The sequence below is a fragment of the Vulpes lagopus genome, chromosome 22 (assembly GCF_018345385.1).
Source record: "Vulpes lagopus strain Blue_001 chromosome 22, ASM1834538v1, whole genome shotgun sequence".
In the NCBI taxonomy this organism is placed as follows: Eukaryota; Metazoa; Chordata; class Mammalia; order Carnivora; family Canidae; genus Vulpes; species Vulpes lagopus.
In genome coordinates, this window is record NC_054845.1 from 9,713,083 (window position 1) to 9,738,649 (window position 25,567).

The 25,567-nt window shown below is 41.3% G+C and overlaps 1 pseudogene; it reads left to right on the forward strand.

Moving 5' to 3' along the window:
• LOC121480826 overlaps positions 1 to 25,567 on the forward strand; it is a 68,107-nt pseudogene that overhangs the window by 24,131 nt on the left and 18,409 nt on the right.

The window sequence follows — 25,567 nt, forward strand, 5'->3', positions numbered from 1 at the left end:
GCCTCTCTCTCTCTCTCTCTCTCTCTGTGACTATTATAAATAAATTAAAAAAAAAAAACTCTCCTAATGAAAGCTGACTATTAGAACAGAATTCCTCATGACTTTCAAATGGAATTTTCTACTACAGCATCATAGCAATATGACCTGAAGTCATCCTGTTGGTAAACTGGATAAGATTGATGTGTTTTTCCTTGAAATTATTGTCAAGAAACTTTACCTTGAGAGTTTTATTAAGTCCAGAATGTGACGAGGCTTTTTAAAGCATCAGATCATTGAGTCTATTGTTGGATTTAGTTGTAAAAGCTGACAGTACATCATAATGAATGTTGCAGTTGGTATATATCTCTTGAGGGTTTAGGTTCAGTGTGTTAAAAAATTCAAGGACACCAAACTCCATTGAAAATGATGATATTAAAAGTTTTGAAAAGCTTCCGTCTTTCCTGGTATTCTACAAAACATGGAAGCTGCCGCCCTTTGCTTATAGATACCCTAGTGTTACCTTGACAATGGAAGAAACCTCAGAAAGGAACAACAACAGCAACAAATCAATAGGCATTCAGATCATCCAAAGGAAAGTGATAATCTTCACACGATTGGTAATCATAAAAGGAAGCTTGTTGTTATAGATTGCAAGGCTGACTTTTGGAAGCAGTTTATCTCCCACACAGATGAGTTTTCTTTTTGTTTTCCTGTGGTTTTACACACACACACACACACACACACACACACACACAAATATCTGCATTGCCAGAGCATCTTCAGCACAGGAAAAATATGACAAACATTTTCCCCCAAATCAGTTCATTTGCTTTGAAAGCATTTTGCCATAGCTTCAAGAGATCACCCATTTGGAGAGACAAATTCATTCCTCCATTGTACCTTCAGCCACATAACAAGCAGAAGGTGTCAAGTCAAGTACAGCCTCTTTTAATTGTAGATTCACCCAACTGACAGCCCTCCCCCCCCAAAAAAAGTGTTGCATCTTCAGCTAAAATGCTGAACATGTTTTCAGATTTCATGTGCCACTCTCCTTTGCCTTATTGATGTAGACCTGCCTCCTGCCTGGACAGCCTCTGATCTATCTCAAGCCAAAGGTTTATTTATTGAGTCCTTCAAGTAGGTTGACAATGAGCCAGGACCACTCTTCTCAAGTCCTATAAGCAGCGGAAGACATTGGAGAAGTAGTGTGTATTTCAGTTATCTTTATCCTGGAATTTCCACCACCCACACACCCATCACCACCTCCTTAGCAGTCAGAGCCTTCATGCTGAACTCTGAGCCTGGCCTCTGTCCTATCCCTTAATTCCTCTTTCTTCATGCATCCAGTTCTTCTCCCAATAACCAACCTACTAGGAAAGCTAACAACTCTCTCATATTTGAAATAATGGGGAAGACATTAGGTTTCTTAATGTCCACTTTGGTCAATGAAGCTTATTAAAGGTATTTAGAGACCGGTAGCAAGACATTTTATTCCATGGGTCTTTAAGAAAGAGTAGCATTAGTAAATCATTCCTCAAAATGCAGGTCCCTTTGTCTTCATTCTTTATCAGGATTTTCTAAGTTATGAGTTTTACCCACTATTTCTTAACTTCTTGCTTGGAATAGAAAAAAAAAAGGCTCTTCTTGTTGACAGCATGCCCTCGATATTTTGTAAAACATAGTCACAATATCATAATGCTCTTCTGAAAAACATTATATATGCCATTGCTTAGATACAACAGTAAAATAATTTTGATAATTAAATTGAAAGAAATATGGGGTCCCTGGGTGGCTCAGAATTAAGCATCTGCCTTTGGCTCAGGTCATGATCTCAGGGTCCTGGAATTGAGCCCTGAATTAAGCTCTCTGCTCGGCAGAGAGTCTGCTCCTCCCTCTCCTGTCCTTCCTGCTCATGATCTCTCTGTCTCTCAAATGAATAAATAAAATCTTTAAAATTGAAGAAATATGTGAGAATTAACAAGAGGATATCATCTCACATTTTTAAGAAGAAATATTTATATTCATTTGCTTATATAAATGGGATTTGTATTAGAGATATTTATGTTCTATGTTCAGTAAAGGTGGGGGGAAAAAGAATGATGTCATAACCACACCTCCCAGTTTGCCTACTGTATTATTGAAATAGGCTTATTGTCCTAGGGTTATTATTAACAGTGAATATTTTCAGTTTAAAAGTGTTCTGGTTTGGATGTAAATTATATAGCTACTCTCTTATGGGAGAAGTGCATAGTATTATAAAAATGATCTGTTGGTTATTGGTTAAACAGAGTGCAGACTCAAAGCAGCTTCCTCAAGATACAATTGGCCATGCTATCATGCATCTGTCTGGTATTAAGCATGCCACGGGGGAAGCCATCTACTGTGATGACATGCCTACAGTGGACCAGGAACTCTTCTTGACTTTTGTAACAAGTTCAGGAGCTCATGCTAAGATTGTGTAAGTGATAAAGTTGCTAATTAGATGTTAATTATTGCCTTTTCATCCAAATCACATTAGTGATAAGTAATGGTACAAAGAGGACAGGCTATTTGTTGGCAATATCCAATGTAGCTTGGGAGGGATATTAGATCAAAATGTAGGATTTACTACAATTTTTCCCTCCATATACAGTTGACCCTTGAACAACATGGGTTTCAACTGTGCAGGTCCATTTATATGTGGATTTTTTAAATGTCAGTAGTATGAAAAACATTTTCTTTTCTCCATTTATTTTCTTGTAAAAATAAACGACATGTAAAATATGTGTTCATTCACTGTTGATGCTATTAATAAGGCTTCTGATCAATAGTAGGCTATTAGTAGTTATGTTTTAGAGGTGAAAAGGCTATATGCAGATTTTCAACTGTGTCGGAGATCAGTACCCCTAACCCTTGCATTGCTCAAGGGTCAAATTCACTCATTTCAAGTAATAGCTTCATTATCCCAGGAATTTTTTCCCAGTTGTCTGGCAGAGAACTATTAGAGCAGCCAGTCACTGGATGTATCTTAACACTCAAATATCTTATTCTCCAATTAAACATGTTCTCCATGGTCTTCAGGCAAGAGGGCTTCTCTGAGGACCTGCTCTGTGTATTCTCCTCTAGGTCTATTGATCTGTCAGAAGCTCTCAGCCTGCCTGGAGTGGTGGATGTTGTGACTGAGGAACATCTTCATGGTGTAAACTCCTTATGCCAGAAGGAGAAACTTCTGGTGACAGAGGAAGTACTGTTTTTTTGCTTTCTGTTTCAAAAATAATTTCCTCAGTTAATGGCCTTGCATATTTTTTTAAAGATGGCATCAAATTTGGCACATCATAAAGAATTCCAATAATTCTTTGATACACCATATTCTAATGGTGAATGAATTCAAATATATTCATTTTCCATACAAGAAATGAAGTTGTCCAGTTCTATAAAAGATACTTGGTGTTTTCCTATTTTCTGGTAGTAAGACAGTGTGCTGCTAGCATGTATGAAAGGTAAATGAAGAGAGAATAATGATAACTTTTATTTGTTAACCTTTCCCCTAAGAATCCCTCACCATTGCCCTAGGCTCAGTGTCCAAGTCCAAGTTCAAGTAGTATCTCCACCATGAAGCCTTTCCTTATCCTTTTTTTTTTTTTTTTTTTTTTGAGAGACAGGAAAAGAGGGAGCACATGCACAGGGTGGGAGGAGCAGAGAGATAGAGAAAAGAGAGAAATCTTAAGCAGACTCCATACACAGTGCGGAGCTAGACTCATGACCCTGAATCATGACCTGACCCAAAATCAAGAGTTGGATGCTTAGCTGACTGAGTCACCCAGGTGCCTCATTTTTATGCCTTGATACAAGAATTCTGTCTCCCTCTCTGAACTCAGTCTGACTCATTCATTTATACTACGACGTATTCAACAGGCATTTTTAAGTGAGCATCCAGTGTGGCTGACCACCGTAGCTGAGCAAGACCCAATTGGCCCTTACCCTCACAGAGCTGAAGGTCTAGAGGAGAAGGTGAAGTGGACCTTTAATGCCCTTCCTGCAATGTACTAAGCTTACTTAGTTACTCCTTTGTCTTATGTATTTCTCCTCCCTAGTAAAAGTCCTTGAGTCAAGCCCCATGTCTGATTCATCTGTATGTTCCACACACTGCTTCCCATGTAGCAAGACAGAGGAACAATGATGGCACTGTTGCCATTTGAAGGTTTCGGGTGATTCAAAATGATTTGGCTATTGTATCTTAGGTTCCCAGAAAATGCAACAAGGGCAGCGTCCAGCAGGTTTTCTGCCTAACTCATACTTCTCAGTTCAGTGTTTACCGAAAACAGTTTCATCATTTGACGGAGTCCCTACATCTGGCTCTTGCTGGCTGATTTAGTTGATAAAAATGAAAGTTTGATGACTGAGTGTGAAGTGGAGGTTGAAACTCTCCCAAGGCAGGCCTGTGTGGGACTAGCAGAAGACACTGAGAATTACGGCCTTTGCAAAATGTTAATTAGACAAGCAAAACCATTCTGAGCTGCACGATGGTACTTCCTCTGGGAGGTGTGCACATGTTGATTATGAGCATCACAAGGGCATGTCTGTGTGCCAGGTCACGGGGGCAGAACCAGGCCTCTGTGCAGAACTCCTTTTTTAAGTTATGCCTTTAAAAATTATTTCCATTGTAGAAACTTTAAACATATATAAAAATAGAGAATAATACAATGAATCCCCAAAGGCCCATCACTCAGTTTCAACAACTGTCGACATTTTGTCATTCTTCATTTATCTCCCCATTGTACCACCCCCCAACTCACACCCAACAAATACACTTTTGTGTGTGTGGAATATGTCTAGATTTAACTTTTTACTATCATTTTTTCTGACAACAAAGCCACTATGTGCTCATTGTAGAAAAGATTTAGTAGTTTAAATCGATTTTAAAATGAGTGATTAAATCTGAATTGTGATCATGGTATAAGGTGAGACAGAACTGAGCAATCATGGTGAATTCTTCTGGTCTTATTTTACCTTTCTGGAGCCTTATATTCTTTTCCCCCATAAATTTTCTGCCCTTATCCTGTGTGAACTCTTTTAGGCCAACTACCTCACCTGGAGGTGAAACGATGAAGGGGATGCTCTGTGCTTGCTTATGTCTTGGCGAGTCTAAACTCAGTCTCTTTGTGAAAAGCCTGTGCCCCACCATGGTTTGGGGCAGAGATTTGCTCTCCAGCAGTGTTGTGTTTTCATTTTCTCCCTCCCTCGTCTCTGAGGAGGTGGGCTATCACCCTCTGGTACTCCCTCTCCAGATGCTGCCTCCCAGGATGGCCCTGATCATGGTGGCAGCCACAGGTTGAGCCATGTGCCTGGCTCTCCCAGGCCAGCTGGCCCTCCGCCCCTCCACAGCCCCAGTGGGTTGGCCTGAGCCTGAATCTGCCATATGACAGTCACTCTTGCCCTTTTTCAGCCACTTTTGCTAGTGATGCAGCACAAAGACCTGAATTCCCCTTGAGCCTGGGTGTTGGTTCTCATTGGTCCCTGTACACACAGGGCAAAAAGAAACTACTGAAAGAGACAGACCACTCTGGCTTGGTAGGTAGTAGTTTTAATAAGAAAGGGAACTTGTGGGGAAGCCCGGGTGGCTCAGCGGGTTAGTGCTGCCTTCGGCCCAGGGCCTGATCCTGGAGACCCGGATCCCGGGCTCCCTGCATGGAGCCTGCTTCTCCCTATGCCTGTGTCTCTGCCTCTCTCTGTCTGTGTCTCTCATGAATAAATAAATAAAAACTTAAAAAAAAAAAAAAAAGAAAGAAAGGGAACTTATGAGGTCTGTTTTGGGCAGCCACAGGACTAGTTGACGTCTGCACCCATCTACCTTCATTGGTATGTAAAGGGCCTTCACTGGGTTCAGTCGCGTGAGCCATCCAGATGATCTGTACCACACATTAGTCTCTCAAGGCTCCATCCTTAAAACAGCTCCTAGTGTGGAAACTGTACCTTCTAAGGATAGGGAAGGAGTGAGGAGCCTCCATTTGCCTGGGTCAAACTCAAGAGTCAAACCAGTGATCACATCTTGTCAGTGACCTCCTCCAGCACCGAGGTCACCGGGCCAACTCTGACACTTTGTCTGACAAAGTGACAACTCTGACACTTTCTTACCAGGGTCCTTGTTATCAGCTGCACTGCACGTGCAAAGGGGGTTGTTTACTCTGTGTCTCGCTCTGTGCTATGAGGGAGGAGGAAAATGAATGAGAGGACCTGGTGCCTGTGCTCCCTGAGGACAAAAGTCTTTTTGTGTTGTAGGTATTCTGTGCGGGTCAGCTCGTCTGTGCCGCGATTGCAGATTCTGAGGTTCAGGCAAAGCAAGCAGCCAAACGAATGAAGATTATCTACCAAGATTTGAAGCCACTGATCCTGACCATCGAGGTAATGAGTTCGAGGGCAGCGCCAGGAGAGCACATTTCGATGGTGTATCAGTTAAAATGCTTTGGCTACAGTAACAGGAAAGAAAATTTGACTCAAATTGGTGTCTAAAACATAGGGGCTTTGTTGGCCTCAGACTTTATCAGTGTCAGCAAAGAACCTGATTTTGTGCCTCTGCTCTCTGCTGCCCATAGTCCAGGCCTTCTGCCCTGTAGTCACAGGATGGCAGCCAGGAGCTTTTCGTCCATGTCCAGGGAGCAAGACAGACCATTGTCCCGGCATTGTAAGCACGAGTCCTGAGATCCAGGTTTATCAGGCCAATTAGGTCACATCCATCTCTGAATGAATGATTGGCCAGGGGAATGGAGGACCTGTTGGTTACTGCTGGAGGTTAGATTTCTTTGAAGTGTATGGGCTGCAGGGGGGTGGAACTGAGTGGGATAGCGATGGAGATGTAAACAGAAATCTGATCACTGAAGGGGACAGGTGAGAGGAATGCTGCACTGGCAACCAGTGATGTCCAGGACAGTTGGCACACCTTGCAGGCCTGAATTCACCTTCACCCTGACTCTCTCGGGTGTGTGCAGGAACCAGCAAGATGCTCTGTGAAGCCAGTATTGGAGATAGTATTTTTAGATTCTCCAGTGCGTATCTTAAATGAGTATGAAGAATAGATCTTATGATGCCTGTAGGTATTTTGGCAACTTAAACAAATTGGAGTATTGCATTTTCTATCATGTTTTTTAGAAAGGAGTTAAGGGATTTACAAAGATTGTATGAACCGTGAAATGACAGGGTGCTCTGCATCTATTGCATTGGTTCTTATGATTTACTAAATAATGAAAGCATGCAAGTTGGGAAAGCAGCATGAATAGATTAGATTCAGCACAGACAGACGCTGTGGACTCTGGGAATACATTATCTTCACAACGAAATGAAGCTGTTGTGCTAGGTGACTAGCATGCTCTGTGGCAGGGAATGAGAAACTGACTTGGCTAAGATTAGTGTCTCTAGGAGAACTTGGCCTAGGGTGTATTTCCCATCATGCTGTTTTATTCCTAGGAATATAGCATTTGTTTCTGGACAGTGTCCTCACTATTTTAAAATTAAAATAAAAGTATGTCAAGATGACAAACATTTAGAAGTTAAGTTGGAGTCAAGGAGTGATAAAGCTTCCCAAATTTTCCTGGCCAGTTTCAGATTCAAATATTCTCATCCCTTCTTAGTCAGATGTTGACTACCGTGCTTGCCTACCTTATACACAAAGTGTTCCCCAACATTTTGTTTTAGAGTTACTTCTAAATAAGAAATGATTTCGTAGTTACTTCTTCATAAGAAATTATTTACATGATACTTCATCAAAATGTTATTTATAATCCTTTGCCCAGTACTGGTGGCTAAATATCTTCCCTTCCCTGCCCCCACCTTCTAGCCAAATAAAATTCCAAACAAGCAAACAGATGCCACTCTTTCCTTGCCCTCCGTCCCTCCAACTGGCAGATCCCCAGTTGTTTGCCAGAGAATACCAGCATCGAACACCAAACTTTGACATGTGGGGAAGAGCTGCCTCACATTTTTATCAGAGTTCAAGCTCTCCAAGGTCAATCTACTAGAAGGGAGTGGATTTAAATTTTTAGGGGGAAATACACCCAACTCCATACACATTACAGTTCTTCAATCACTTTTTTGACCAAGAAATATTCGGGAAATTGTCTCAAAGTTACTCAAAAAGCAAGTAGCAAGTAAAGAGGGAAAATTTATAAGGTGTAACTTCTGTTTTCAACTAGGAATAGATGAATCTTATACTATGAAAGGCATATAAATTCATTGTAAGAAGAAACTATGTTATCAATCTAAATAAGATAAAAATAAATGTATCGCTGTCACTAACACTGATGTTTAACTAAGCTGAGGCTTTTTAGAGTGCTTCATAGTTTGAATGGAGAAACTCTATCAAAACTCTTGGCTCAAGGGATCAAGTTGATGACCATGGCGAGAAAAATATGCTCCCAACCAGAAAGTCCTGTCAGTCATCATGATCAACAATATGACCATAGCCAACACCTATACAGAGTTCGCCACAGGTCAAAGCAGGTTTTATACACTAACTCACTAAATGCTCACGACAATCCCATGAGGAAAACCTGCTATTGTCTTCATTCTGATAAGGAAACAAGAAGACAGGTCACACAGCTAGTCACATAGCTGGTCAGTAATAGAAGCAATCAACAAACCCTCTATCAAGGAAGCTGAGTCCCACAGTGGTAAAAACAAACGAACCCACTGTTTGAATGGAGGAAATGGCAGGATCACAATCCATCAGCCCTGTAAGGTGTTCTGATAGGTCTAAACATCTACTAGTGGCCAGAGGGAATGAGAGTTAGAATAATTCCTAACTGTCAGCAGGCTGGAATTTCACGGATGGACAATAACCTGTGGTAGATAATGTTGGCAGGAGCTGGCACGTCACATTTGCCAACGGACGCAGGGATTATGGCAAAATAAATTCCTAGAATAGCTAAGAAAACCAGCCTACATTATTGTAGCTACATCCTTGATTATGTGTACCTACCACTGTCTCCCTTCACTGGGCACCCAGGGGAAGCAGTAGGATCCAGTGTGTAAGTGGATTTGTGGTACACAGACTGGGCTTGTAATAGGATCTCAGTTCCAGGGCTGGAGTCCCAGGTGCCCCACTGCCCTGTGCAAATGCTCTGCTCAACCTCCCAAAAGAGGAGCGTGGAGCTGGCAGGCAGGCCTACCATGATCCTTATCACTAGAATGTCTTTGGCTAGCATTTACTGAGCATTTATTATATGCCATGTAAGCTCTTTATATGTCTCATTTCATTTTATCTGCACCACAATTTTATTGGAGCTATTTGCACAACTGTATCTCCATTTTACAGATGGGGCTCAGAGAGAAATAATAAGCCCACAGTCAAACGGTAGTAAATGGAGAGATTGGACACAATTCTGACTGGGTCTACAGTCCAAGCTCTAAACCCAGGTGCCATGTGGCCTTGGCTGCATAAAATGGGTTGTGGAATGCATAGTACAGTCTTCCTGGAAAATACTAGTTCCACTCCGGGACCACTTTACATGCTGGGGTTTTTCCTGAGCATACCGTCTTTTGACTCAACAGGCACATTTGTATTTACTCTGTGAGGAGTCTCTCTGAAGGCTAGTTCTTAGCTCAGGTCACTGGGATTGTGCTGAATGAAAGTGCATGGGACTCCGAAGCCAGGGAGATACTTCCTCCACTCAGATGCTGCCCCAGTGCCAGTGGCTGCTGCCAGAGGGCTGGGTCCCTTGCCCACAGAGCCTCAATTTTCTGTTCTTTCTAGGAAGCCATACAGCACAACTCCTTCAAACCAGAAAAGAAACTGAAATATGGAAATGTTGATGAGGCATTTAAAATGGTTGATCAAATTCTAGAAGGTAGAGCTATCTGAAAAAAGTAATGAGAGGGGAAGGAGCCCTGGAAGGCTTCTAAGCCTTTGCCTTTTAGAAATCATCTAGAGGGATGTCTGGGTGCCTCTGCAGTTGAGCGTCTGCCTTTGGCTCAGGGTGTGATCCTAGTCCCAGGATCGAGTCCCACATCGGGCTTCCTGTGAGGAGCCTGCTTCTCCCTCTGCCTGTGTCTCTGCCTCTCTCTCTCTCTGTGTCTCTCATGAATGAATGAATAAATAAATAATCTTTAAAAAGAAAGAAAGAAATCATCTAGAAATCAGCCTAGGTGGATATTGCTCCTTTGGACCAGGCACTTCATTCACAGATGTGTGTGTGTGTGTGTGTGTGTGTGTGTGTGTGTGTGTAGACCAGAGCAGGGAGGCAAAGTGGGAGGCACAGCCCCCTGTACTGTGCACTGACCACCTGCCCCATCATGGCCTAAGTTTTTACATGATGTAGTCTCTTTTCCTGTTCATAACCACTCTGCAGATTGGGAAAATGAGGCTCAGAGTGCTTACGGAGCATGAACACAGTCATACAACAGCTACTAAGTGACAAAGCTGGTCAGTGATTTGATAGCTTTTCTTAGGATTTCCAAAGCCCATGTTTCTTTCTCTTCCATCCTTTCTCTCTCTGACTTCTCCCTCCCTTCCTTCCAGACTTCCTTCCTTATGTTTAATTAAAATGAAATTTACAATAGCCAAACTGTGGAAGGAGCCTCGGTGTCCATCGAAAGATGATGGATAAAGAAGATGTGGTTTATGTATACAATGGAATATTACTCAGCAATTAGAAACGACAAATACCCACCATTTGCTTCCACGTGGATGGAACTGGAGGGTATTATGCTGAGTGAAGTAAGTCAATCGGAGAAGGACAAACAGTGTATGTTCTCATTCATTTGGGGAATATAAATAATAGTGAAAGGGAATATAAAGGAAGGGAAAAGAAATGTTGGGAAATATCAGGAAGGGAGACAGAACATAAAGACTCCTAACTCGGGGAAACGAACTAGGGGTGGTGGAAGGGAGGAGGGCGGGTGTTGGAGGGGAATGGGTGACGGGCACTGAGGTGGACACTTGACGGGATGAGCACTGGGTGTTTTTCTGTATGTTGGTAAATTGAACACCAATAAAAATTAATTTAAAAAAAAATTAAAATGAAATTTATCTCTTAGAATATGGTTGATTTGAATTTTCCAATGAAATTTTTATAACTTTTTATTTTGAAATGATTTTAAGTTTACAGAAAACTTGCAGAAACATTAAAGAAATTCCTAGTAACTATTGAGATTCCCCGATTATTTTTTTTTGAGATTCCCCGATTTTTAACACTTTACTACACTTGCTTTACCATTCTCTCTCTTTCTGTACACACACACACGCACGCACACACACATTATTTTGGAGCCATTTGAGAGGAAGTTACATGCTTGTTTACCCCTAGGTACTAGTGTGTACTTCCCAAGGGCAAGACTATTATCTTACTTAAATAGTTATCAAAATCAGAACATCAGGGGGCACCTGGGTGGCTCAGTCGGTTGAATGCCTGGCTCCAGCTCGAGTCATGATCCCAGGGTCCTGGGATGGAGCCCCACGACAACTCTGATCCCAAGCTCAGGAAGGGTCCTAAGACATACTGTCCTTCAGCGTATAGCCAGAGCTGTGTCAGGTGTAATCAGTCCAACCGCTTGAGGTCAAAGCCCATCATGTTTCTTAACTCCACAGCTGTACTAAGCCTGAACGTGGTCACGGGCTCCCTGGATGATGTCACCTGGAAGCTGTAGAAAAGACACCTCGCCCCATCACCCTGCCAGTATTCCTTGGCACGCTGTCTTATTAGCTGTGTGACTTGCCAGGGGCCATCTCCTTGCTTTAAAATTATATGAACAAAATAATCCTGATCTCAAAGATCTGTTGTGAAGATCCTAAGAGATAACATAAGTGTGCTTGGCATAGAGCTTGGCGATCCATGACGGTGAGCGATAATTACTACTAGGCTTAGATGTTCTTGTTGTTCTCTGGACAGTATTTTACCGTCTGCTGCTGAGCTAACACCCAGGCAGGTGCTCATTTAGCACACCCAGTGTTTCCCGGTGTCTCCCAGTATGAGACATTTGTGAGACCTGCCTGGAGATTCCTGTGCCTTCCTTTCTAGAATTCTGGAATTGGAGGATCAGGATAGCACAGGAATATGCTCTTGACAAGTTTTCACAGGGCTCCAGGTGATTCTCCGGATTAGTGAAATGTGGCAAACACTTGAAGGATGAGTCTGTTTTCTGGGAGAAGAGGAGGGAGCATTTTTATTTAGCGTAAAGAGATGATGGCGTGAGCATCTTGGAAATAATCCATTTTTAAAGAGGTTCTTCCACTTGCCTCTGTTCTTGCCATGTGTGTTTTTGTGTGAACTCAATCGGTGTTCTTTCCCTTAACATCTTATTCATTTAATGCAGTGAAGTAATTCATTCAGTCTGTCACTTGAATTTTAATTTGTATCCTGGCCCTTGCCGCATCGATAAATGTATAAGTGATACAGGATGGCTTAAAAGGGATGTTCATATGACTTTTAAGTTTTCATCTTCTTGACTCACTAGTTTGAGGTATTTTTTTTTTTTCCCTTACAATGCAATAGTCAAGGGCAGCCCCGGTGGCGCAGCGGTTTAGCGCTGCCTGCAGCCTAGGGTGTGATCTTGGAGACCCGGGATCGAGTCCCACGTCAGGCTCCCTGCATGGAGCCTGCTTCTCCCTCTGCCTGTGTCTCTGCCTCTCTCTCTCTCTCTCTCTCTCTCTGAATAAATAAATAAATAATCTTTAAAAAAATAAAAAATAAATGCAATAGTCAAGTGAATGATGAGTTTTGGCCACTTATTTCAATGAGAAGTAACCGGAGGTGATAGCCACTTTTTCTGCCTTTTAGAAAAGTAGGTGCTCTAAGAAAAACAAATATTTAAAAGAGAAAAATATGTGGAGCACTAACTATATCAAGTCTTAGACTGTGTTCTAGAAGGGAGCGATATTACTGTTTATTTTTATGCCCTGTGAAGATCTATTTTGCCCCTTGCTAACCCTGAGGTCAGAGAGCTGGAAGGGCATTAAGACCCCCATTCGTAAACCAGCGGAGGCTGGGAGGCGTGTGACTGAGCAGGAATCAAACTAATCTAATTTCCCAAACCTTAGGTGAATGTCTCTCTCTACATGATACCACTTCTCATTTTTCTCTTTAAAATTCCGTTAGCTGGGACGGGCTTTCCACTGGAGAGCACAGAAGGCAATCTGTGCAGCAGGATTTGCAAGAGATCTAAGAGCCCTGAAACCTAGATTATCTTTCCCACATCCTGTCCTACTGGGCATAATACAGATAGACTCCTTCATATCCTAATGGCTTTTCAGTCTTTAAGGGCTTCTTATTAAAATGGAAATGTGCCTGAAGGAATCACTCCTAAACGCATAGTGGAATAATGTTTTATCTCAGGGATTAGCTGATCAAATTAGTTGATCAAATTAGTTGAGAGCAACACCCTGAGAGGAAGAGAGGGAGGTCCCTGTGCGGGGAGGGCTGCAGGGTGGACGTGCAAGGTAACAGGGTTCTAAAACTTTGCCTGCTTTGCAGATGTGAGCAGAAGCAGCTCTAATAGTTTTTAGCATTTCTGAAGAGACAGGTGGGAACACTAATATTGTACACTATGAATGTGAGCCCACTGACAAGTGGATTTTTCAATGTGTGATCTTTGATAAAACCTTGCATTAAAATTGAGATTTGGATTTTTGACGTTTTAATTTGTATATTTTATAAATGAAACATAATCTCATTTTTCTATATTTCTCTCTTTATTCAGATTTTGGATAAGATAGGAAACCCAGACTCCAATACAAAGGATTTCCCTGGGAATCTGCCTTAAACCATCCGCAAATCACTGTTATTGGATACACTTTAAATTTTTTAAAGTTCTGCCTTTTACCTAACATGGTGGCTGGTCATAATTGCATTCTGTTTTTTTCTCTCTGTTTAATTTTTTCCCCTTTGTCTTCCAGTGCCTTAGTTGAATATTTTTCAGAATTCCAATTTGATGTATCTCTAGTGTTTTGGGTGTATCTCTTTGTCTAGTTTTTTTTCTTTTTGGTGGTAGTTCTGGGTGCAAATTTTACGTATACATAATATATATGACAATATATCTGGTAGCAACATTTTACCAGTTTGCATATAAAAATCTTAACTTTCTTCACATCCTTTTACTCTCTCTCATTTGTAATAGTCTTATTAAATTTCCTCTTTATACTCTGAGTACCACATGAAACAACGTTATAATTTTGCTTTCAGTGAAATATATAAATTCAAGAGGAGAAGGAAAGTCTATTGTGTTTATCTGTATTTGTAGTCTTTCCATTGTCCTCTCTCCTTCCTGATGTTCCAAGATACCTTTTAAAAAAGTCACTTCTTGTTTCAAAAACTGTCTTTAGCCATTATTTTAGGATATGTCTGTTTAAGACAAATTCTTAGTTTCCTTATCTAAGAATGTCTTGATTTCTTTTTCATTCTTGAAGAATATTTTTGATGGATATAGATTTCTGAGTTTACAGGCTTTTTAGCAGTTCAAGAAAGGTGTTGTACCATTTCCTCTGGTCTCCATGGTTTCTGATGAGAAATCTGCCTTGTGAAGTGTTTTCTTCCTCTAGGTGAGGTAATGTTTTTTTCTGTCTGCTTTCAGGATATTTTCCTTTCTTTTTTACTTTTTAGAAGTTTGACTCTGACATGTCTTGGCTTGGATTTCTATGGATTTATCATATTTTCAAATATTCACTCAGCTTCTTGAATCTATAGGTTTGTGTCTTTTGCCAAGTTTAGGAAATTTTCAGCTATAATTCCTTCAAGTTTTTGATGTCAGTGACCCAAATGTTCAGTCTTTTTATAGTCATACCAAGTCCTGAAGCTCTGCTTATTATCGTTTTAGTCTCTTTTCTTTCTGATGTCCAGGGTAGGCAATTTCTGTTGTTCTATATTCTTGATTACTGATTATTTCCTCTGTTCTCTCTATTCTGTTGTTGAGCTTTTCTATTGAGCCTCTTAAATTTTGGTTGTTGTATTTCTTAGTTCTGAAATTTCATTTGGCTCTTTGTGTCTTCTGTTTCTTTGCTGAAATTTTCCATTTTTCCCTTTGTTTTAAGTGTTTATGTAAATGGTCACTGATGCATTTTTGTGATGGCTGCTTTAAAATCCTTGTTAGATAACTCCAACATCTGTGGCATCTCAGCGTTGGCATCTGTTGATTGTCTTTTCTTGTTCAAGTTGGGTTCTTGGCATAATGAATGATTTTCAATTGTTCCTGGTCATTTGATTATTATGTTGTAAGACTAGATCTTACTTAAATTTTTTATTTTACCAGAACTCCTCTGACCCCATATTGGTGGGGAAAAAAGAGGGTTGCTGCCTTGTTATTGCTAGGTGAAGGGTGGAAGTCCAGGTTCCTCAAATAGTATCCAGTGGTATCACTACAAGGAAGGGTTTGGGGCATCTCATTACAGCAGCCTGATAAGGGTGGAATTCTAGATTTTCCACCCAACTTTTGCAGATAGAGTTGGGGCCACACTTTTTTCACTGGAGTAGAGTGGTTATTGTATAAAAGTTTTCTTGCTAGGCTTTCCGTCCCTTGGCCCTTTGGGGATTTTCTTTTTTTTAAGGTTTTATTTATTTATTCATGAGAGGCACAGATCGAGAGGCAGAGATATAGGCAGAGATATAGGCAGAAGGAGAAGCAGGCACCATACAGGTAGCCTGGGATCATGCCCCGAGCCAAAGGCAGATGCTCAACCTCTGAGCTACCCAGGCATCCCCCTTTGGGGCTTTTCTTTTGTCTTTTCCTATTAGTATTTTGGGATTGCTGGCTTTTCTGGTACCAATTCTGGGATATATGAAGCAAATAGCAAAACAAAGAACATAACTCACTGAACTTACCATATGTCTTTCCTTGGATCCCAAACTTCCTAGCTAGTCTGTCTTCTTCTCTACCTTTCAAAGTCTTCTAATATTTCTTTTACATATAAATAAAGTCATTTGCTGTATTTAGCAGAAGGAACCAAGAAAAGTGCATTTACCCCATCTCCTCTTGGACCAGAAATCTCCTTGCCATAATAGTATTCTGACTGACTCTAGAACATCACACATCTTTTCCTAGACCTCTGTGACCTATCATATTGGGAGACCTGACAGATAGCCAAACAGAACTACACTTCAGATCTGCAGATATGGTGAAGCCCGTGGAGTCTGCTGTCCAGCAATAGCATTGCTGGTGGAATTTCAACAGCTGGGGAAGGCTACCGAATCTCTCTGAAAGCCTCCTTGACTCTGGTGTACCTTCCTATAACAGGTGAAATACACATGGGCGGTCAAGAACACTTTTATATGAAAACCCAAAGCATGCTTGTTCTTCCCAAAGGAGAGGACCAAGAAATCGACGTCTATGTTTCTACACAGTTTCCCAAATATATACAGGTAACATGGGGCCATTGCAGAGGGGAGGGGACTAAATGGATTCTGCTGGCAAAACATATCAAGAGCAATTAGAGACAAAAATGTCACTGCAGGAACTGAAGGAATTTGGAGCACTAACAGCCCTATCCATTTGGGTATTAACAGCTGTACAATTTCAAAGCTTTTAAGAGAGTTTTATGAAAGTAGGCACCTTTTGTTTGTGGATTTATAACCTCAGAACCAGTTTTGGAGTCAGCAGGTCTCTTGCCATACTCCTGGCATTGTTAAGAATACCAAAGAATAAAAGGAAAGCCTGCCCTCCAGAGTTTATAAGTACCTAATTCACATGAAGCAATTAGGAAGTGGTATCGGATGGAACGGAACTAAATACTTAATCAGCTAAGTCAGAATTTACACAGGTGGAAGAATTACGAGAAAGGAGGGTCTGCTAAGGGCTAGAATCATCCAGAAAGTCCACAAAGATAAAGTCTTAAGTTTGGATTTGCAGTGAGAATGAGATTTGTCTAGATGGTGAGGAGAGGCCATTTCTAGGCAATGCCACACCAAGAACAAATGCCACTCATTCAGTCATTCATTCACTCATTCCTTCTGTAAACACATATTTCCTGTGACCTATATACCAGGCAGCATGCATATAGGAAAGGAGGAAAGGCACAAAGACTACCCAAGCTGGAATAAGGGATACATTTAGGAGTGACTAGGTTAAGTGTCAGGGTGAAAGCAAGGGGAACAAAGCAAAGGTGTTGACTCAGCAAGTCATACAAGCCAGTGTTATTACCAGAGCAGGTAGGAATGTGGGAATGTGTGTACTGAGGCCTTTAGAAGCTGGTACATTAAGAAGGGTCAGGTGAGTCCCATTCCAGTCCTGTCTGCTCCTCATTTCCAGTGTGATGTTGGGCCCATCACTTCATCCTTCTTGGGCTTCACATTTATAAACATGAGTTGTTAAGATTAAATGACCTCTAAACATTAGGATGGCATGGAAGAGCAAGACCTGCATCCAGGAAGGACGCACTGGCCAACTGAGCAATAATCCAGATGGGAGGCGAGAAATGTCTCCAGTGGAGACAGAATGTGGGGAAATATGGGGAATGTGGGGAAAAGATCCAGTCTGAAAGAGGTTTGCAAGGCCTCAGAATCTCACTGCTTGAGGAAACATATCCCAAGGGATTAGTATGTAAAGGCTACTTTGATTATGGTTCGTGGGGAGATTTTTCAAAAATTTATTAGCACAGGGGTGTCTAGGTGGCTCAGTTGGCTAAGTGTCCAACTCTTGATTTTGGGTCAGGTCATGATCTCAGGGTCATGAGATTGAGCTCCACATTGGGCTTTATGCTGGGCATGGAGCCTGCTTAAGATTCTCTCGCTTCCTCTGCCCCTGCCACCCCCACTCCCCTCATACTCTCTCTCTCTCTCTCTCTCAAAAAGAAATAATAATTATTACTAGCACAAAAATAGCATGTTGATACCAAAAGGACTACTTAATATTAATGATAGTTTTTGCAGTGTCATAGCTAAATGCTACTGAGATCAGTTGTGGATGTATGCTTAGGTCATTGGAAATTGTTCTGCTATTTAATATAACTACATGGTTTCTGTATTGTGTGTAGTGTTTTGGAATCAAAATGTGTAAAGACTGCCCCACTCCCTTGCTACAGATGGATCAGATTAATGCAATCTGTTGTCATTCACAGGATATAGTTGCCTCGACCTTGAAGCTCCCAGTTAACAAGGTCATGTGTCATGTAAAGCGTATTGGTGGGGCTTTTGGGGCGGAAGGCCATCAAACCAGCATCATGGCAGCCATCACTGCATTTTCTGCCAACAAGTAAGTGGAGAAAATCTGCTAAATAGACTAAAAATAAAATGAAGTCATGCTGTACATACTCAATATTGGGGCTAAGGAGAAAGAATTTGGGTTAAGATTATTTAAAATCACATATGGTATACAAAACATAAGCCTGCCAGCTTATTACAACTTTTTTTAAATAATATATTGTCATACCAGATACTAAGAACCAAAATGGGACTCAATCATTGAAGAAAAATGAAAGCCACAGTAAAAATACCTGTAGACAGAAACTAGTCCTAAATGGATGGTGGTTATTAGCCATCACCCTTACTTGGAAAGCACAAAGTAAGTAGAAGAATGGGGATGGAAGGGATTTCTGTTATAAAGACAACACTGCATGGCTGCAGAGGGCAGCATTTGGCTGCTGTGAGCAAACCAACAAACCATGCTTCTGTTTAACTTTCTATGCCTTGTGCTGACTGATTGTGGCCGGCTCACATCTGCTTTACCCAAAGATGTCAATTCGTGCAAAGATACTAACTGGATCTGGCTGGTACAGAGTGAGTGACTGGAAAACATGTGAGCATATGTACATCTATGAAAGCAGATCTGATAACCATAGTGCTTCTACATTTTCTAAAAAATAGAATAATTTCCAAAAGTGTTCTGTGAAATTACAATTATTTGCCAACAGGTTCCTTACTTTTCAGTATATCAAGGGTATCTTTGTGAAACTCTGTCCCAGAAGTTCCCAGAAAAATTTCCATAGCAGAAAATAATTATTATTTTGCTTTGTAAGAAATAAATTAACTTGTCAGAATGGATTAATTGCCATAATAAACAACTAAAAACTCTCAGGGGCTTACACCTGGATTGTGTTATTTCTTGCTCAAGTAACAGCTCAGTATACTCAGCAGGGGTTGTAGGGAAAGGGAGAGGAGAGGACCCTGCTCTGAAAAATTATTCAGTGACTTAAACTTCTTCCATCCAGCAGTGCCACTGTCATCCCCTCATGCAGTGCTACTGCATCATCTAGTAAGGCAGTCACAGGGCTCATATGACTATTTAGGTGTAAATTTAAATTAAATAAAACAGAAAATTCAGTTCCACAGTTGCATTAGCTATAATTCAAGTGCTCAGGAACTACATGTGGCCAGTGGCTACCATATTAGACATATAGGTATAGAACATTGCCATCGTCATGGAAAGTTTGATTACATAGCACCATGTTAGGGAGTCTGAGTCCTCTACGGGCTCTTCTGCAAGGGCAGAACATAAGGGAAGCGGGAGAACATGGAGTGTTATGTGGGAGGTGTTTTAGGCACCAGGCATGTTAAGTGTAGACCTTGCTTCTGTTTACTTGTGATGAGCCAGGACTTTGCCATCTAACTGCAAGAGTGGCTGGGCAATGTAGTCTTCCATGTGCCCAGGATGAAAGACAACAGCATTTGTTGAACACGGCACCATCTCCACCACTACTGGTATAGCCGCGTACATATTTTTAGGAGATAATGGATGTATTCATTTCAACTCAGGTTCACTCTAGTCTCTATTTTGAATTTGGTTTAGTTTAACAAAGATTTATTAGAGTAAACTTTGTTCTGACAGAGATTACACTTTGGGGGTGGAGGAGGAAATACAACTTACACATATGAAGTCATCATGAAAACATAATAATGTCGGGTTAAAAGTTGAGATGCATGGGGTAAAAACTATGAGGAGAGAGGAATATGAGTTGCAGTATGTACATGAGACATCTTAGAGAAAGTGAAACACAAATGGCCTTCAAGAACAGATGGGCAGAAAGAAGGCATATGGGTGGTGGGCATAGTAAAAGCAAAAATGCAGAGGAAGGATAAACGGCGTGTTTGATAGGGATGGCAGTAAGGAGAGAGGGAATCAGAACACACGATGATTACTGAGAGGTGGTGGAAAATGAGATTGGTTAGGTTAAGTGATGCCAGACGGAGAGGAGCCTAGCGTTTCAGAATGGGGGTTGAAACTTGATCTTGTAAGAAAGTGTAGGACTGGATAGATCCTTGATCAGCCAAGTGTCATAACCAAACATAGGTGCATTGGGGAAGATAATAGGATGGCACTGGGCAGGGTGGCCTGGGGAGGAGAGAGGATGGAGGCAGCCAGACCATCGTATTTGGGGTCTGAGGTGTGATAGTAAGATGTAGAAGAAATGAGTCCAAGAGCCACTGTAGTATTAAATAAAATAGGAGTTGTGAAAACCTTGGCAAAATACAGGAGACAATAAAACCACAAACATGACGTGGAGGTTTCTAACAGAGAGAACCAAGTTAGAAGGAGGAAAGAGGAAGGAGGAACCTGGAAGAACAATGATAAGCTTGTTCATGTCAATGTTGGGGGAGAAGTGACAATAGGATTTTTAAATGCAAATGTCTTTCACCAATATGGAACTTTATTAAAAGGACTAGTTAGCATTACAGAAGCCATAAACATAGCGGTGATTATAATTATGAGAAAATAGTGTTTTCTGATGTAGAGTGAGGACAGGAGATGATATTAGTAACATTTATAATAGTAATATTAATAATTTATATTTACAATACTTGTGTTTTAGTCACTCATCTATAATTTTCTGTGCATTACCAATAATTTATTGCCATTTCACAGATAGAGAGATCATAGAGCTTGCCTAAGATCACAGAACTAGTTTAGTGGCAGAGCCAGGACTCAAACTTAAACTTCTGGAGTTCATAGGTCATGCCCTTCACTATGACTTTGGTTTGAATTTGGTACCGTTCAACAAAAACCACAAAGTGAGGAAAATGTGCTAGTCCATTCTGAGCAGGCCACCAGATCTGGAGATTAAAAGATGAAATGGCTTCAGGGGAGAAAGTTCAGGTAGAAATGTGGAGCCAGAATTTAAGGACTTGTGGCAAGAATGGGAGGTTAGGATGTATGCAGTGGATTTGCTTTGAGAGGAAAGAGAGGGTTGATTGAACAGCAGCAATGAATTGGACAGGAGGGTTTTTGTTTGTTTTGCTTTTATATCTACCCTTCCTTTTTTCCCCTTTTTTATTATTTTTAATTGTGGCAAAATACAACATAAGATGTTCTGTCTTAGCTGTGTTTAAGTTTGGTAACATTAAGTACATTCGCATTGCTGTGCAACCATCACCACCATCCATCTCTGGAATTCTTTTCATCTTGTAAAACTGCAAATCTGCACCCACTAGGCAATATGTCTCCATTTCTTCCACCTCCAGCAACCCCCTAGAAACCACCATTCTACTTGCCATTCGTTCTTATTTGACTACACTAGGTACCTGATATAAATGGAAATAGTATTCATCCTTTTGGCTTATTTCACTTAACATGATGTCTTCAAAGTTCATCCATGTTATAGCATGTGTCAGAATTTCCTTCCTTTTTAAGGCTGAATAATATTCTATTATATATGCACCACATTTCATCAATCCATTCATCCATTGATAGACACACTTGGGTTGCTTCTACCCCTTAGCTATCGTGAATAATGCTGCTATGAACATAGATATATAAATAGCTTCAGAACCCTGCTTTTAATGCTTTGTGGATAAATACCCAAAAATGGGATTGCTGGATCATATTGCTATTTTTAATTTTTTGAGGAACTGTCATACTGCTTTCCATAGCAGCTCCGCCATTTCACATTTCTACCAGCAGTGCATATGGTTCCAATTTCTTCACATGCTCACCTATACATATTACTTTCTGTAGCTGGTTGGTCAGTTGGTGGTTTTTTTTATAGTAGCCATTGTAATGGATGTGAGGTTATTTGTAATTTTGATTTGCATTTCCCTAATAACTAGTGATGTTGAACGACTTTTCATGCACTGATTGGACATTTGTATATTGTCTTTGGAGAAATGTCTATTCAGATCCTTCATCCATGTTTTTAGTCAGATTGGGTTTTTTGTTGTTGTTGAGTTGTAGGAATTCATACACATACTAGATACTAACCTTTTATTAGATATACAGTTTGAAAAATTTTCTCCCATTCTCTGGTTGCCTTTTCACTCTGTTGATTGTGTCCTTTGATATATGGAAGTTTTACATTTTGATGTAGTCCAGTTTACCTATTTTTTTTCTTTTGTTGCCTGTGCTTTTGGTGTCATATCTAAGAAACCATTGCCAAATTTAATGTCATGAAGCTTTTTATCTATGTGAGGAGGATTTACAAGTGACAAAGTGAAATGTAGAGAGGCACATGGTCCCCAGCACCAGTATTAAAGGTCAGTTCTCTTTTCCTAAGCTGGGTTCATGAATGATGGCAGAAGCTTGGCCCTGGATATGGAGCATTATAGCAATGGAGGCGCCTCCTGGATGAGTCATTATTTGTAAGTGCTTTAAGGAGCAAGTTCACATTCTGAAAAGCATGACATAAAATGATATAATTCAGAAAATTTTCAATAGTTAAATAACATATTAATAAACAAAGACCCACATTGCAGGAATGTGTTATTTACTGGCACCTCCAGGGTAAGTCCAGAGATACTGGCTAATTCTGTGTCTGCATATTATCTCCATGTTTCCCGTACTTAGAGTTCTTTTCTCAAATGCAAGCATTATACTAAACCACAGCTCTACTGATATTCTGGCCCGGATCATTCTTTGTTGTGGGCCTGTCCTGTGCATTGTAGGATGTTGAGCAGCATTCTTGGCCTCTACTGGCACAGCTACCCTCTGGTCTCAACAACCAAAAGTGTCTCCAGACATTACCAGGGAAGACAGAGGACTAAATTGCCCCTGGTTTAGAACCAATGCATTAGACCAAACACGAAAACATTTTTTTCATGTTTTGCAGATATTTTATTCATTACATTCTATAGACCCAGTTTTCAGAGCGTACGAATGCTTCAAAGTCTTTGGCAGATGTCTGAAACCTGAGGATAAACATGTATTAGCCCTAAATAGGAAAATTAAAAAATGATGATTACAAAAGAAAAATTATTCAAATCCTTAAAAATTATTTTATAGCAAAAACTATTTTAATATAGGGCCTGGGTCTATTTTAACATGTTTAATGTGATGTAGATACGGTTGGTCATTTCTGGCCTGGTTTTGGTCTTAAGTCTCAGGAAGGCAAAATAGGTATGGAAGGATGTGAATCTTATCACACTAACTCTGGATTTCCCCAGGTGATAGAAATGGGACTCCTGAAAATGGAAAATGCTTACAAGTTCCCCAACCTGTGCTGCCGGGCATGGGCATGCAGAACCAACCTTCCATCCAACACAGCTCTGCATGGCTCTGGCTTTCCTCAGGCAGGGCTGATCACTGGGTCCTATATCATGGAAGTTGCAGCCAGGTGTGGTTTTGCCCTCCCCCCCAAGGTAATGCTAATCTAGTCTCTCAGCAGGGAGAACCACTGGGGGGTCTTTCAGGTTGAGGAATTTGGATCCAGAGAGGCTAAGTGATTTGCCTGAGGTAACCCAGCTAACTGGTTAAGATGGAGCCAGGGCACCAAGTTCAGTGATCCTTGTCTTCCTCAGGCTCTTTTCCCCAAAATCCTTCAGACAGAGGATATTGAGGAGGGAGCTTTGGATTCCAACCCATGCAGAGATTAATACGAAGAAGTCTCCAGTGGTTGCAGATGCCCCTGCTGCCAACAAGGTCTGCCAAGCCTTTCTTTTCTCTGCTTCCTTCACGTCTCAGGCAGCTGTCATAGCGTTTCAGTCATTTCAGTTACTAAAATAGTTTCCTTTCTGTTCTTGAAGTCTCGGTCCCGACTTCATTCATTAACAAGCTCTGCTCCCCTCCCTCTGCCTCTTGCGCTCTGAATCCTGGAGCAGAGCGAGCGTGGGGAGACTCTGTGCTTTCTTTCACCCCTTCTCGGCTCTGTCCTTCTGCTGTGCTGCTGGAGCGGAGGGAAAGGAGGACCAGAGGAGGCAGCCTCTTCCCAGGGAGCTTTGTCATCTCCTCGCTTACATGGAGCTGCTTTTCACCTGTCTCTGTGGGCTCTGTTTCTGCTGACTCTCTCAAAAATGGACAGTCCCCTGTGAAAGTGGGTTAAATCTCCAGCCGCCCCCAGCTGGCACCTCAGGCAGTATTTCCTGATGCCTCTTTGCCCCATGCTGCAGCAAACCTTCATCCGCCTTCTCTCTATTCAGTATTAGGATCTGCGGCCCTACGCAGGAGTCATTTTCTTTGTGTCTCTTGAGCTTCGGGGTTCCTACCCTTCCCTCCTGGCCATCTCATCACGCCTCCCTCCTAAATGTTCTGTTGCATTTGGTCGCATATAGAGAATTAAATAATGCCCTCCATCCACCTCTGGGGAAGTCAGAGCCCTATCTCAGCACCTCTGGGGAAGTCAGAGGAGAGGACAGCTACCCTTAAGAACACTGCCTTCTCCGAGGTGCCTGGGTGGTTCAGTTGGTTAAGCATCTGACTCTGTTTTGGCTCAGGTCATGATCCCAGGGTTGAGAGATCTTGCCCTGAGTCAGGCTCAGCACGGGTTCTGCTTGAGTTTCTCTCTCTCCCTCTGCTCCTCTCACTTATGCTTGCTTGCGCTCTCTGTCTCCCTAAAACAAACAAATCTTTAAAGAAAAGAACTTTTATATTTGTTTAAATAAAATCAATAACTAGGATAAGTGGTCTTATCTTGCTACAGAATCTGAACAATCCAAATTTTGTAGATCACAGCCTGGAAGTTAAAGTGAGGATTATCTATCAACAAATATTCACAAATGCAACTAGAATTAGAGGAGTCTACAATGTGCCTGGACTGCAGTGGGTTATAAAAGAAATATAAGGAAAGGCTGCCTCCCTTTGAACTTACACCAGAGCAGCATAGAAAGCACGTAAATGCTAACATATTCAATCGAGGCTTCGCATAGAGAAAGCTTCAGGAAAGGCTTCAACAAGAAACTCAGTTTAGGCCTAATGGGATGAGCAGAACTTGACTAGGAAGACAGTGGATAGAAGAGACTGTAGCTGTTACCTCTCCTCACATTTTGATCTCCTTTTCTTTTATAGGTTCGAATGATAAACATGTACAAGGAAATTGGTCAGACACCCTACAAACAAGAGATTAATACCAAGAACCTGACTCAGTGTTGGAAAGAATGAATGGCCATGTCTTCCTACTCCCTGAGGAAAGCGGCTGTGGAGAAATTCAATTCAGAGAATTACTGGAAGAAGAAAGGGCTGGCTGTGGTCCCCTTGAAGTTTCCTATTGGCCTTGGCTCAGTCGCTGCTGGTCAGGTCAGTTCTCTAAACAGACAAATCAGAAGGTGCTGGGGAAACTTTCTGCGAAGGCGGGGTAGCTATAGGGTTGCAATGCCTGTTTGTAAATCATCTCCAGGGCTGTCCTCAATCAAGCTATTTTTTCTCTAGAGGAGATAAGAGCTCCTTTGCGGGAATCCCGAGGGTTAGTGACAAACATTCTTGCTGAGAAATTGGGGGACCTGGTATCTGCTTTTGGCCCTGGCACAAAGCAACTGAGTCAACTTGCTCTGGGCCCAGA